This window comes from Triplophysa rosa, linkage group LG24 (genome assembly GCF_024868665.1).
Source record: "Triplophysa rosa linkage group LG24, Trosa_1v2, whole genome shotgun sequence".
Lineage (NCBI taxonomy): Eukaryota > Metazoa > Chordata > Actinopteri > Cypriniformes > Nemacheilidae > Triplophysa > Triplophysa rosa.
The window spans coordinates 9,951,423-9,966,152 of record NC_079913.1 but is presented as its reverse complement, the minus strand read 5'-3'; the positions used below and the strand labels follow the sequence as shown (position 1 = coordinate 9,966,152).

At 38.2% G+C, this 14,730-nt stretch overlaps 1 protein-coding gene across 1 annotated transcript in view; it reads right to left on the bottom strand.

The window, feature by feature from the left end:
• nav3 (neuron navigator 3) overlaps window positions 1–14,730 on the bottom strand; it is a 280,821-nt gene that overhangs the window by 199,721 nt on the left and 66,370 nt on the right. The gene's annotated exons all lie outside the window — the stretch shown is intronic.

Sequence of the window (14,730 nt, the reverse complement as noted above, 5' to 3'; positions counted from 1 at the left end):
TCCTTTGACAGTTAATGGTAAAACTATGTGAGGACATTAAGAAGTCGATAATGGCAACGCTACAACGCATTTAAGTAAAAGCTTTTATCTACAGATGAATCTTTCCTTCATCACCGTTTTCTATCGATACGTGAATTGAATGACTCACCCATTATGAGTTGCTACAATGAAATAAAGAGTTCAATACACAAACCATTTATTTGAGTTACAGTCTAAACGGGAGTTTGATATTCCCCCTCACTTTGAGTCGGTGTCCACATGACAGACAGCAAGACGGAACTAACAATCCGGCCAATTTTCCCTTATTCAAAACAGATCAATGAATTTCCTTCTGAGGTAAAAGAGCAGATAACAGAGGGGTTGCACTTTATTCTTGTATGATACAGAGTAAACAGCATTTTGACAAGATGCATTGCCATTAACCCAGCTTCTAACCCGAAGCCTGAGTTGATCTGATGTCTCGCCTGCAGCAAATCCTCTGGAAGATTTTCTAGGATCCGTGCCACTCATCCAAATGTTCTCTTTCTATATGGATAGCTATTAAATTTAAGAGATATATTTTGCTTTACAGGCATTGCGCTTTGCATCCATGGAAAAATCCCAAGTATGCTATGGCACCTGCCTCCAGAGAAAGACCGGAAGATTTTGTGCACACAGATGTTTTCCAGTGAGTTAAAACCCCATATAAGATGTCCTTTCCATTTGAAAGATGGATCAAACATATTTGCCAATTGAACGTCTTTTAATTTAATTAGTTATATAATATAATCCATAATAAATGCACACAAACGTGTCCACTATTTGAACTGTTTGGTTCTATCTAAGACAGTACTATGGTCAATCTCTGGATTTATGACAATTCTTTTCTTACCTCTGCCAACAGCCGTGACACAAGCTCAGCCTCCATCAGTGAGCAAAACTAAGTGAGATAACAGCCAATTACTGCAGTTCACCTAGACCCTGACGTGCCTAAGGTATTTGTGTGGATTGATAGGAGCAAAACGCTGTTAAATGGCCATTTCGGACAGTAAAGGAGTGTGAGAATGGTGAAGAAATGTGGGGCCAGGGTTTATGTGTTAGGGGAGGCGGACCAACATTTCTGATTCTGGTTCAGGTCTGCCAAGATATCTGTCTGCAATACAGGCTGAAAGTAAACTGACAGCAAATTTGGACATCCAAGGTTTCAGAAGGACAGTGACGATATATCTGAGATCTGCGATAAGCTTTCTGGATTCCGAAAGCGTAACCTCTGAGCATTACGCTTTTCATCATCATCATTAAACACTTCAGATTATGCTTTCCACTGTGCTGTGATGCTAAACAAAGGCGGCTTATAAATAAATCTAAACAAACCATTCGACCTTTTGCATGCGGTGCATGTGAATGTCAAAAAGAGATTAAGTCTGGAATGAGGTGATGCTGTAATAAAGGCCACTCTGTTGATCACAAAATTAATTACTATCAGCAGCGACACAGCAAATAAACCTGTTATTTAAAGATTGATAGTTATATTAAACCTCTCATCTCTAATAACCTGAGAAAGGCACCTTTCAAAACCAGTCTTATTAATTATCTGCCGCAGCTTACCGCAGTGTCATGCATGTATGCGGTGCATAACATTTTAAATTTGGTTGACTGAAAGAACTTGCACCCGGTGTGAGCAGTGCACAGCTAAATCAAACACAAAGAGCCTCTAGACAAGATATGTGGCACCAAGCTCTCTTCTTCTCTGCTCTGTAAACAGTCTTTGTCAAATCTCTCAGCCATGATGATAGCAAGAGTAAGAGATGCCTCTTGTTAGCAAGTATCTTACCTGACAGCCGTCTGTAAATAAACCAACAAAAGAAGTGATCACATCTCGAAGCACAAACAAAGGGATTGAGAGACCCTTGGCTGGCTTATCTGTGCTGATATACACAGAAATCTATACTTCTGAATGAGTTTCTTGTTCAGGCATGTTGTTTGCAGCATCACATTCTCTGTGATATAAGATCTGCTACAAAACCTAGTGAATTACAAAGGCCTTTGGCTGGGTATTCTGAGGACCTTTGGACCTGTGGGCCCTTAAATCATTCCCACTTTTTATGTCAATCACACAGCGTCGTTGTGTTGTGAAAAATTTGAAAGGGTATTTTTTCCATGTTTCCAGCTTTTGGTACACCTGTCCCGACAGATATGCAACAAGCTACAATGGATTCTATAATAGTAATGTGTTGTTTTTTTCCACGTCTGAAGTAAACACGGTGTCATCCTTCATCATCTTCAATCCTATTTTACAAGTGAAAATTGTAATTACGTTTAATAATGAACAGTGACTATAAAACAGTCCCCCTTTAAGAAAATAAAGTAATTCATTTTCATTTTTTTAAATTCCGTAAAAAAGGTAACTAGTATTCTGGCTACTGGGTCACCAGGAAAATACTGTAAAATAACAGTTTTTGTAAAGTAAAATCACATGTTTTTCATGTTATTTTTCACCCATCTTGTAAGTTTCCAGTCTATTTCTGTAATTTGACATTTTTACTGTATTTCAAAAATATGTGAAAAGTCTTTAAAATAAAACAATACATTTACATAAAATTACAGTTTTTTACAGTGTATAGTGTAACGAGGAAGGCGGGATGAGAGCCGTGAGGGAATGGTGCGAGGCCGGTGACGCGAGTGATAATGAGTGTCAGCTGCGCGTTGCACCGGTCTCGCATCTCTCACGGAGGAGCGGAAGCATAAAAGGACGAGCGATAGGAGTAAATGACGAGAGAGGACCAGGCCTGGACATTGTGTTAAGTTTTAATTATGTTTGTGTGGCCGGCAGTTGACCGTGAGGTAGCTGTCGGCCCTTTACTTTCGTTTTGTGGTTGGTTTATTTGATTAAAAGTTCATTTAATGTTCGCCGGTTCCCGCCTCCTTCCTTCCTTACTTTGAACATTGTTACATATAGTATCCACAGTTTTTCAGTTTGATTTTGTAGTAAAACCATAGTAACCACAAATTTACTATGGTCTCACGAGAATGACTATATTAGTAAAGTTTTGTAGTTAAAATATGGTAATACAACTGGTAATCAATGTAATAAAACATTGCAAAGGCCATCAAATATCATTTGGACTATTTTAACCAGCTATTTTGCATGTATGTGCTCTCCATCGTAAAGTATTGTGCTGTTAGCTTAGCAACATGCTAACAACAAACCACATCAGAATCACTTGCAAGTGTGTGCGTGCATGCGTGCGTGCTGTGCGTGCGTGCGTGCGTGCGTGCGTGTGTGTTTCTTTGTGTGCGTGCATTTGACGGATAAGAGAGTTGCTGCTTGATAAAACAAAGTATAACTTACTTCACAGGTTACCATTTAAATAAATATTGTAAAAAAATATTTATATTTACGTTAGCATATTTACATTAATAATAGATTCTAACCTTTCGGTACACAGGAGATACTTCCTGCAGGCTTTCTCATTCAACCCAGCCATAATTTCAACTCTCCTGACAACTTAATTGTCAACAGCTTCGTTTCGATGCCAGGAACTCTAAAATGAGACTGGTTTCCTTCAGAGCCCTAAAAACCATTTGCATCCATTGTATAGGAAACAGATACCATGCGGCTCTGGCCAGAGGTTGTTAGCATTGACCTTGAGGGAGCTTCCCACAAACCCAAAGTGTGTAGAGACCACAAGCTAACAGAAAGTCCAAACACTGCCTCTTTGGCAGGGCCTTTTCCTTCCACAACTCAGCTCGTCTTCCAAACCCCTTGCTGCCTTATTAAGATGTCTTTATGATTTCTTTTTCTCAATTTCCCTGTTTTTTTTCTCGTGCATCCAATGTCATGACGACCTCTTTTTTTCTTTGTTATGAAAGCTGACTAAGGAAAACTACTACAGTATATCGTATAAGTTATGAAACTGTTCAGCTTCCATAACACAAGACATATTTATGGCTGAGTTCAGAAACAATTATCTCCCACCTCCATATCCTGTAAATTAAGATGTATATGGCGACTGATATCTCTACAGAAAGCCAGAACAGCTCACACACACAAGCAGCCCACACACAATATCATCCCACAAGGGATCAATACCACAGCATTCGTTCATACCAATCTTCTACTGTAAACGGACATACAGAAAACAAAACAAAACCTATGATTTAAGAAAACAGTTAGATTTATACTCTTTAAACAAGACATAAAGATTATACTTTCCCCCAACATACACTTCCAGATTACTTCAACTACAAATTAAAGCTGAAATTTAAAACTTTTGGCTCTCTGTCACCATCTCGGTTTGAAGCATAACATCGAAGTGTGTTAAAGTCAAATGATGTTTTCTAAAAAATCTGACTCAACATCTCTATTTTTGTTCATTTTTAACCCCCCAAAAGATACAGACTGCAGCTTTAAAATTGTCATGATCTATTTAGTAGAACACAAGAGACTAAAACAATCGTAAAAGCAGGCTGTCTTCTGAAATTAAACTACAGCTTTGTATAAATAATAGAACAAAGCATTACCGAGTGGAACTTCAAAAAAATTATGTTTGATCACAAACCCTATGTAAAGAATTTAGGAAAAGTTGCATCGAAGCAAAAAAAACGAGCATCCCTGATTTCTCACCTATGAATCTGTCAAAACGCATGATTGGAAGACCACCGCACAACATGTCTGGTGCATGTACATGCATGTTTCCTCTGACACCAATAGAAAAATGTGAGAAAGAAATCAACAGCAGAACTTGGAGCAACTTTGTGTTGGGGGCACAAACCAACACAATCTCACAGCAATTTGTTACTATTTTATGAGGTGACGAATTTGTATAAATTTGTAATAATAAAGATAATAATTTGCATTTAACAAAATTTAAAATAAAAACTGATAAGGGAATTCATACCAACCAACTAGCTTTAGAATAAACCAAAGGTGACAAACTGCAGTTCTGGAGGACCACCGTCTTGCAGAGTTAAGGTCTAACCTTGCTCCAAATACCTGCCGGAAATTTTCCGTAATCCTAAAGACCTTTATTGGCTGGTTCAGTTGTGTTCCATTAAAGTGAAGCTAAGCGGTGCAATAAGGTGGTCCTCCAGGACCGGAGTTTGACACCTGCGATATAAAGAAGCGGTCCAGGTTCATGCAAGTTAAGCCCTATCGATAGGATTTGTGACATAACGTCGATTACTCCAGAAGCAAACATCAAATTTATTTAACAGCAGCGTTACAGTAGTGCACCAATAGAAGTTATGCAAAAACGTGTTTCAATGGGTTTAAAAGACAAAATCTGAAAGCATTATTCTGTAAAAAAAGATAACAGATTAACTATCAAACTAGGTTACTTGTGAATTATTCTTTTTTTACCCTGCACACCTTTAGCATACTATCGTTCCAAATGCCTTGTTTTACTCTTCATGTCATATGTCCCAGTGCTTTAAACAGCAAAGTACATCAGTCATGGTGTGTTAAACTGATCAAAACAGTAGTGAGTCACCAATCAAGCAAGCCACAATGAGTTAGATCTCATGTGAAGTCTGGACTGGGCACAAAGGTGTCAGAATTACTCCTGTTTCACCAGTTAGTGCCATGGACACACACACACACACACACACACACACACACACACTTCACCTCATCTTGCTCTGCGTCCTATGGTGCAAAGAGCCCCCACAAATCATGAGTCATCTCTGACAGATCTAATTGTGGCTACGGTGTCTGCACATAAGTGGACACACACACATAAGCCAATCCTCGCACCACGGTCCCCCATGACCAGCTATTCTGCCGGCAACAGATGGGAAAATTTCAAATTGTGTTTCTAGATTCTAGGCACAGAGAAGCATTAAACTAAGAGACAGCTAGAGCAGAGGATTTGAAAGCCACAGCAGAGGCATGCGCTGAGTAAGCAATGGAGGCAAAGGGGATAGAAAGGTCGATCTGCGTTAATAACTCCCAACATACTCGGCATTCAAGCCATTTTGTCAGTGCATGTGATACTGAACGCATGTTATTTACTCTGCTATCACAGTGGTCTTCCAACTGAGCCATAGGAACATATAAAGAATCGGTCAACAAGCATGTTGTTTGGTGAGATTGTGACACAGCCTACAGGACAGGTAGTGTATTGAAGAGCTCATGGGAAATTGAAGGCCTGAGGTTCTGGAAAATGATGTGCTGCTGTTGAGGAATGTAAAGGAGATAACATGTCAGTCAATCTGTCATGTTTCCCGACGACAACGTGTAACAAAAACAAACACTGTGGTTAGAAGGGTAAGATGGGCTTTAATGACTCACGCTTTTGATGGGCATAAAACAGAGGTGCATGTGCGCCTGCAGCGGAGATAAAAGTACTGCTTGTTTTTTTAAAAACTGACAGTTTTTATGCAGGTAGAGCAGATGTCAGTGCAAAAAGGTGGCAAAGCGCCATCTGGATGTATTCTGAACAAACAAGGCCAAATCATATAAAGCTCTATTCTAATGACATACACCCATATTTAAAGGGATACTTCACCCAAAAATGAAAATTCTGTCATCATTTACTCACTCTTAGATTGTTACAAACCTGTATATATTTCTCTGTTTTGCTGAACACACAGGAAGAAATTTGGAAGAATGTCCGATATCACTCACCATTTACTGCCAGTAGGGGGTCAAAGGGGGGTGAGATTTGACAGTCTTCCAGATATATTCCTGTGTGTTCAGCAGAACAAAGACATTTATACAGGTTTGGAACAATCTGAGGGTGAGTAAATGATGTCAAAAACAATTTTGGGGGTATCCCTTTAAGTAAACATGAAAGCAAATTTCATACACATGGTTCGTACATCAAAATAAAAATGTATTCGAGCTTGAGTTCTTAACAGTAAAGGTTTCACAGCCCGTATAATTGCACATCTTTATGCTATAGACGGTTTCATCGGACGCGCCTGGCCCGAAGTTAACTTCTGGTCTGTGTTTGGTTTTTAGGGCTGTCAAAGAATTAATCACGATTAATCGCATCCAGAATAAAGGTTTGTGTGGACATAATATTTGTCTGTGTACTGTGCATATTAATTTTGTATTTATAAACATATACAAATACTGTACATGTATACATATTTAGGAAATATTTACATGTATTTATTTATATTTTCCAATCATTTAAATTATATACAAATGTTTATTAATTTTATATTTTATATTGTTCTTAAACATATGCATGTATGTTTTTGTGTTTATAAATACAAAATTAATATGCGCAGCACACAGACATATATTATTTAAACACAAACTTTTATTCTGGATGCGATAAATCGTTTGACAACCCTATTGGTTACCAGACTTATCAGCAAGTAATATAACAATTTATTTTATTTTGATCAATATAAAATTGTATTCATATATTTTATGGTTTTTTATTATATGAATTGTATTAAATTAAATTAAATTAAAACTACTCAACAGTTATAGATTCTTTGCGTCTACCGGACGTAAAGTTTGGGCCATATTGTTTGTGTTGTTGCCGCTGACACTGTCTATAGAGCACATTCTAAAACCTATTTACACAAAAAACAATTACTATAAAGATGACTATATTAGCGTCCACAACGAAGCTTTCGCGCTGTAGTCCAGTGTTTAAATTTTAATTGTTGGTTGTCAATATTTTGTTGTTATTTTGTTTTGTTGTTCATCAACTGGAAAATATTGCTCTGATAGCAATGTACTTGTGCTTTGAAGAACACAGAGCAATTAAGTTATGTTGGATTTTATTTTCACATTTAAGTCAAACTGACTAACAAAACCAGCATATTGAGCCACAGGGTTTGCAGTTTATGCTCATTTTAAGGGTCACTGAACCCCGCGTTTTTCCATTAGGTAGGAACAGAAATGTGATAAGCTTTGTTAAATTAGCGCCTGACTTATGATTACTGCTATGCTGTCAGTTCTGATTTCTGATTGTCGTGATAATTTACTCCTGCGCTTCCACTTTGATTACTGCGCGAGAGCGCGTGTCTGAACCCCAAAAATGATTACCATTTATATTGCTTGCAGTATTACATACAGATTGTTCTTTTTTCCTTCCTCGACCCACAACGCAACTCAGTTACACTTTCGCCTCGCTAGTCAAATAATGGGATTCTATTTCAACAACACATTTGTCTCTTTAGGTCGCGTTTTCTCTCTGACATGCCCGTAATTCAGGAAATCAGCGCTGGTGCCGTCGATACTGCTGGAGAAAGGCTCCTATGAAAGTTTATGGTGGACATATATATTCCATACCACTTTGGAAATCTATTTGAATTCCCAATCCCATTGTAAGCACACGTGTTTTGCTATGATTTAGGGCCATCATCTAATAGGTGTAGTGTTGCTGTATCTCAGCATGGACACAATCAATGAGGGATATTCGAGCTGGAGGAGAAAGCAATCTTATCGTCTCAGCCAAAGAGAAAAGCATTATGGGTAAGGAGGAAGGGACAGGGTTTCTGAAGCAAAGCTATTTGAGTTTATTGGTTATATAGGGATGTAGGGGATATATTTCCCATGATATTTCAGCAGATCTGGCTCAATGAGCCATTCAGGCAGAATCTAGATGCTGATTTGATCTGTTTTACAATATGATTTGTTAGAATATGGACAGTGTCAAAGCCAATATGATCAGATTCATGTCTGATAGTGATTTGTTTCTGCTTTAATGCTGAAAGAAAATGTCAGTTGAAATAAAATGCTCAAGGGTTTGTGGCCAACATATGACATAATAAGTGTTAGTTTTAAATATGACGGAATATCACATATTTAAAGTACTGTATATTAGAAATGAAAACATTGTGGGACAAGTTATGCAATAAATTCAATATTGTCGCTGTCCTTCCAAAACCTTGGATGTCCGAATTCGCTGTTTCCCAGGAAATGGAAAAACTGTGTACTTTTTAAATGATTAAATACTATGTGGTCAAAGTTGAAAAGCACTCTTTAATACGTTTTATTGGTTGAATGTTTTCACAACACAGTGACAAACATAAAGGGCGACTAATAATAATGATTAATGGCAAAAAATAAAAATCACGAAATATGGAGATACAAGGTTTCAGAAGGACAGCAGAGACATTTAATACTTCAGGTTACAAGCTTGTTAAAATCTCGCACCCTTTAGAGTAAGTAAAGAAAACATCGTGGTACACCAAATATATTTTTATTATTATTACTTTAATATTCAAGTCAATTTTGTAAAAATTAAAAAAAAAACAATGCATATTATTTTACCCCAAAAAGCACAATGAAAAAAGGCTTCAAAGTGTCAAAAACCGTGACATTTTATAGAATAACTTCAAGCAAAAACCAGATGTGCCATCAGACATCCTCAAAACCTAAGACGCCTAATCTGATCTCATTTGCCTTCCCAATACTCACCAAACAAAGGAGAGAGACTAACACAATGATTACAGTAAACCGATTCATGGCAGTGGGCGTGCAATGGTGCCGTTTCGTTTGAATGCAGATACAGTGACAGATTTCCTCCTGTTGGGAATAGGCCAATGTTGTTGTTTTTTTCTCACAATTACGCAGATTTGCAAGCTGCGGGTAAAGTTCCATCTCTATGGTGACTCAGGCATATTGTTTCATCCAGACAGTCCAGTTTATCGGCCTGGTGCCACCGTAACATTGGCTAATCCCCCAGCGATTCAGCTACAGACTACGAACACAGAGGGGAGCACAGCAAAGGGGGGGCTTCTCTTAAATTAGCATGCTAGCTTTGCCAGCAGCAGTCGGCCCTGAGGTCAAGTGGGTTCACTGCTTCAACGGCGCCCTTTAGAGCATGTGCCAGCTCACGATAAGAAGATTAGAGAACCAAAACATGCTCACACCTGCTTCACACCGCAACTTCATGTAATACCGCACCAAATCACCATTTAACCCCAGATAAAATATGTGTGTAATGCACTGAACCATGAAGCAGGTTAACAACATAGAATATTGCCTTTTCGTGTGTTTTGTGCTAACCTTTATGAAAAGAACATGCACCAAGAAGCATGCGGGCTTGTTAAAATCAGTAGAAGCAAATGAAAGCCAACAAGCTGTGTAATGCAAAACTGATGCAATAGTTTTTGCGCTGTTACAAAGAGTAAACAACATCCAGTTTCATGTGTGGTTACAGCAATTTTATGATGAACTATATTTTTATGATTATGAAACACTTAAACAAGGCTTCTTAATTATTCATCCGACACTGAATATAAAAACAGTATATTAAGCACTTACGTTTGCACAAAACAACAAGGGTCAGCCAGCATCACATCATCACAACAAGGGTATGCCAGCATCGGGTCCAACACAATCTCATTGCAATTCGTAACTGTTTTGCATTTTACCATACTTTTCGTTTAGTCTTTGTACGGTCTGCTTTCGCCACAGTGACCGGTGAGTGGTGCGGATAGGGGTGGACCTTCATGTGTGCTAAAAATTTTATAATAATATGTTTTTTAAAAATGATATGTTTTTGTATGATTCACATTGTGCAAATTCATAAATAATCACCATCTCGTAAAATAATCATGTTATCCTGTGAGATCAGGTTGAAAGGTCCAATAGACAATATAGCCATGATTAGGGTTGCACAAAAATGGGTAAAATAAGAATAACAATTATTTTGCTCAAAAAAAAAAAAAACATTTTATTATTCTAAATATGACATCATACTATCTTAGACATAGCCTAAGACGATGGTATGTAAAGGCAGCACAAAATGGGTGCTTGTCAGACAAGTGCTACCAAATCCACAGCTCCTCATGATTGGCCAGAGACCTGAGGGAGACCTTGGTAACGGTGTATAACTCCCTGCAAAATTGAACTAATGGAAAACATGTTTGAGTGGAGACTACTGACTAGACTATTGCCTCTAAAACTCCAAAATGCACAAACATCCACCAGATTCTCCCAGCATGCATAAGAATGGGCAGTAAGGAGGTGGGCTACAGTAGAGAATCCTTCTTTCTCCAGACAAGATAAATGGAAGCAATTAACCATATCATACACTTACAGTACACTCCCTCAGACTCTATAGATAACATAAATCGCTCATTGTGCCTTGCACGTCCCAACAGGGACCATGAAAATTCGCACTCTGAAAAGGCTGATGAGACAGTGAACACCATTTAAATATCAGTACAACAGACAAAAACCTCCGTGAGAGCCTGTATGCGGTGGAAAATACTGTATTTAAGTGATTTGTCTGAATATGCCCATTTATAATAAAACACTCTGCATATGGTATAGTGGTATAGTATAGTCTATTTGGAACACAGCCCTGTAGAGCTGCCAAACGCTGCGCTTCTCTCTGTTCAGCCTGGCTGTATTAAGACCCATGAGCGAGAGGGTACTAGAAGCAGAAGGAAAATGAGAAACCTGGTTTTCCTTTAGTCTAATTTAGAAGGGGAATGCATATCTGGTAATAGTGGTTAGAGGGCAGTGCATGCTTAGCATGGGGGTGTGAGAAGGAAAGATGCTCTAATAACACATATGACAGGCCATTGTTCATAGTCGAGCAAGCCCACACACACATGCATGCATATAGAATTCACATGGGGACCATGCACACATTGGTAGTGCAGTTTAATTGCAAACATAGTCTGCAATATTGCAGCACCAGTTACACTAAAGGAATTATGCAAAATGGGTGATGGCACAAAATGCACTTGCGAAATCTGCTGAATGCAATTTGTATGGCACAATTTCCCATTTTGTGGGCCGGTTCGGAGGAGTGGGTTGGGGAAGATGAAGCAGACTAAAGCGATCTGTACATCTTTACTCCACCAATGCGATACAGGGACCTGAATCAGCTTTTTACAATGTGCAATGTATCTACACTGCGCATCTGGATGTATAGCTGGTTATAACGCTCTTCTTCATCACTGGATCATAATTTGACAAATTACAGCTGCCATGATCAATAGAATATGTACACAAACATCTATTTTCTATGAAATCCCATTTACCGCCTGATTCTTAGCGGTAATGGGTTTGATGAAAACGTGATTTGCATAAAAATGCATGTTAGCACAGATAACAACTAGATTATTGTGGTTGGTGCATGATGCACGCATGCTACAATAACATGCCAGTAGCTGTTTAGTAAACTCACTCTATAGTCTTCATAACCATGAAGGACGATCATGACAAACAGAATGTGATGATATAGCCAAAACCAGTTATAAGCTGTAATAAGCAGATCCTTGGGTCACTAGAGATCGAGTTTCATCTGGGAAGCATTGCTGCATTTGGACTAAATGGTGCTGGAAAGCAGATATTCATAGCCAATGGGAATGCTCTCTCTGATGCTGACATTAGTGTAAAAATGTGCAATCTAAATTATTCATGATACATATGTCATACATTAGTATAGCTGCTTGTGCATTCCCCCCTGGTACAAGAGACAAGTAAGTGGAGTCAATTTACTTCTTGGAGCTTTTAAACCCTTAAGCAATGATACCATAAAAGTCCTATTTTTAATAATAATTAATAAGTGAATTAAAAAGATTACTGTTAAGCAATGTTAGTGTAATAATTGTGATGTAAAAACAATGTAACTACAAAGTAATTACATACAGTTGTGCCTAAACATTCAGCTTTAACAATGCGGCTACTTGGAATTCAATAAGCTTAGACTTTTGGGACCAGACGAAGAAACCACAAGAGGTGCTGTCAGTTTAATACTGGTAGTCTAAGCACACATTGAAGAACCTGCAGAGTCTTTTTGCAACTACTTTTTACTAAACTAATGCACTCTCTCGTGGGCTCGTGGCCTTCCCCTCTTTCTCTTTTGTGCACAGTTTTATACACTAAATACCAAATCTTTTTCCTCTAGAGATATTTTAAATAGAACAGTTTGCACAGATTTCATATAAACATATGTGCAGCTCTTTTCCAGTTGTATATGTATATTTCAAGACAAGATGACAGAAGTCGATGAAAATAGATACCAGTGGGTGCATTTCTATATAAAAACCCCAACAACATCCTATGCAAATATTGCGATAATGAGGTGCTTTGACCAACGAATACATTTCCAAGTAAACACCCCGAAACTGCAGAATGAAATAAGCACCACCACCATGACACATTATTCAGCAAGTTCTCAACAGCTTGTTGTCAGCTATACTACTTGTAAACAGTTATTTTTTATTATCTATAGTCACCCAAAATATACTTACAGATAAAAAAGCAGTACTGCCCTACTTCTTTAGCTCCATAAAATTGTCAGAATTGTATGACTGATGGGAATAAAATCTACTATTTAACTAGCAAACCACAATAGCACATCAAATAAAGTACTGTATGCGTGCAGAAAAAAACCTTCATCTACATTATCTGCAAATCCAAGCATTCTAACACTAAAACCATGTTCTAATGTACTTAATAATTATATCAGAAGAATACAAGCGTGGGCTGCCAAACATCTCTTGTATGACCCTGAGCTCTTTCAATAACAAGAATGCCCGTTTCTTCTTCCAGGAAAAAGTCCTCATGCGGACATCTTATGAAAATGTTGGTAAGCCACAAGCGACACATTTGGGGGTCAGCCTCCCTTACGAATATTCAATGTTCATTAGCATGCAGGGGTCCCCAGCATCGAGAGTGAATACCTCTGGCCACTTTCAGTCTCAAACTCAAATGAACCGAGTCGAAATCTTTGGAGAGCACCTCTTCATCAATACTTCACTCGTCTAATTCAAGCAAGCTCTCAGTGTTTAGATTGTATACCTGCTTCTTTCCATTAGCGTAGAGTGTATGATTATGATTAATGGTGCATGCTGAAGAAAAAAGGGAAGCCACTACAAATGATCAAAGCTGTCTGTCTGCACAACACTTTTATTCACTGCATTGAGCAAATGGAAGGAACAAAGTCGACCCACCAGTCTTCCATTGGTCTGGGTTCGGTTAGAGCTTAATCTCTGGTTATACAAACGTCTACTCCACCAACATTATTACTCACAACATTGTTCTAGTTTTCAACCAAATTTCAAAAGATTTCCAATCTTAAGATGTCTTTCCTGGCTTTGGCTTTTCATGTGATTTAGTTAAAACTTAATTAATGAAATTACAATAAATTGTTGTCCTGTTGCATTGCACATCATTCTCTAAGCAAACACAATACAAAGTTTCAAGCAACAAGACATTTGTCTAATGTACAACAGTGAAATTGTAGACCAATTATAGTTGACAATACATGGAGCTATGTATAACAATGCCACAGAAATAGAATCCAAACCTTTAAAAAATGGTTGTTCGGTGGTTGCATTATGACATCACAGGTATACTATATTATAATATTAGTATACCGATTACCCCTATACTCATCCGAAAGCAAGTTTGCACCTGCAGCCGATAAAGACATTCATCTTTCTGTACGCTTATTCTGCCACTTCTATCGTAATAGATCTAATATAGGACCTCCTAGTAGATGGTGGGTCTAAAACAGGAAGAACAATAACATGGGACCCCATGCTTTATCAGCTCTTAATGATGCTGCAGGTGTCAGGCCTGATGGATTACTGGGTGTCTTTTGCAGGTTAGGTGCTCTTGGGAGGAAGATAGCTTATCACAGGTACCTCATTATCCAGAATCAGGTCAGCAGGACTCCATCCAGATCAAACAGAGCACACTTTCCGCTCATAGCCAAAGGCCAACTTTTAAAAACTAATCACACTTTAGAGTAAGAGCTCCACGCTCACCTGCAGCGTGACCGACATAAGGCCAGTGTCCTAGATGTAGAATGT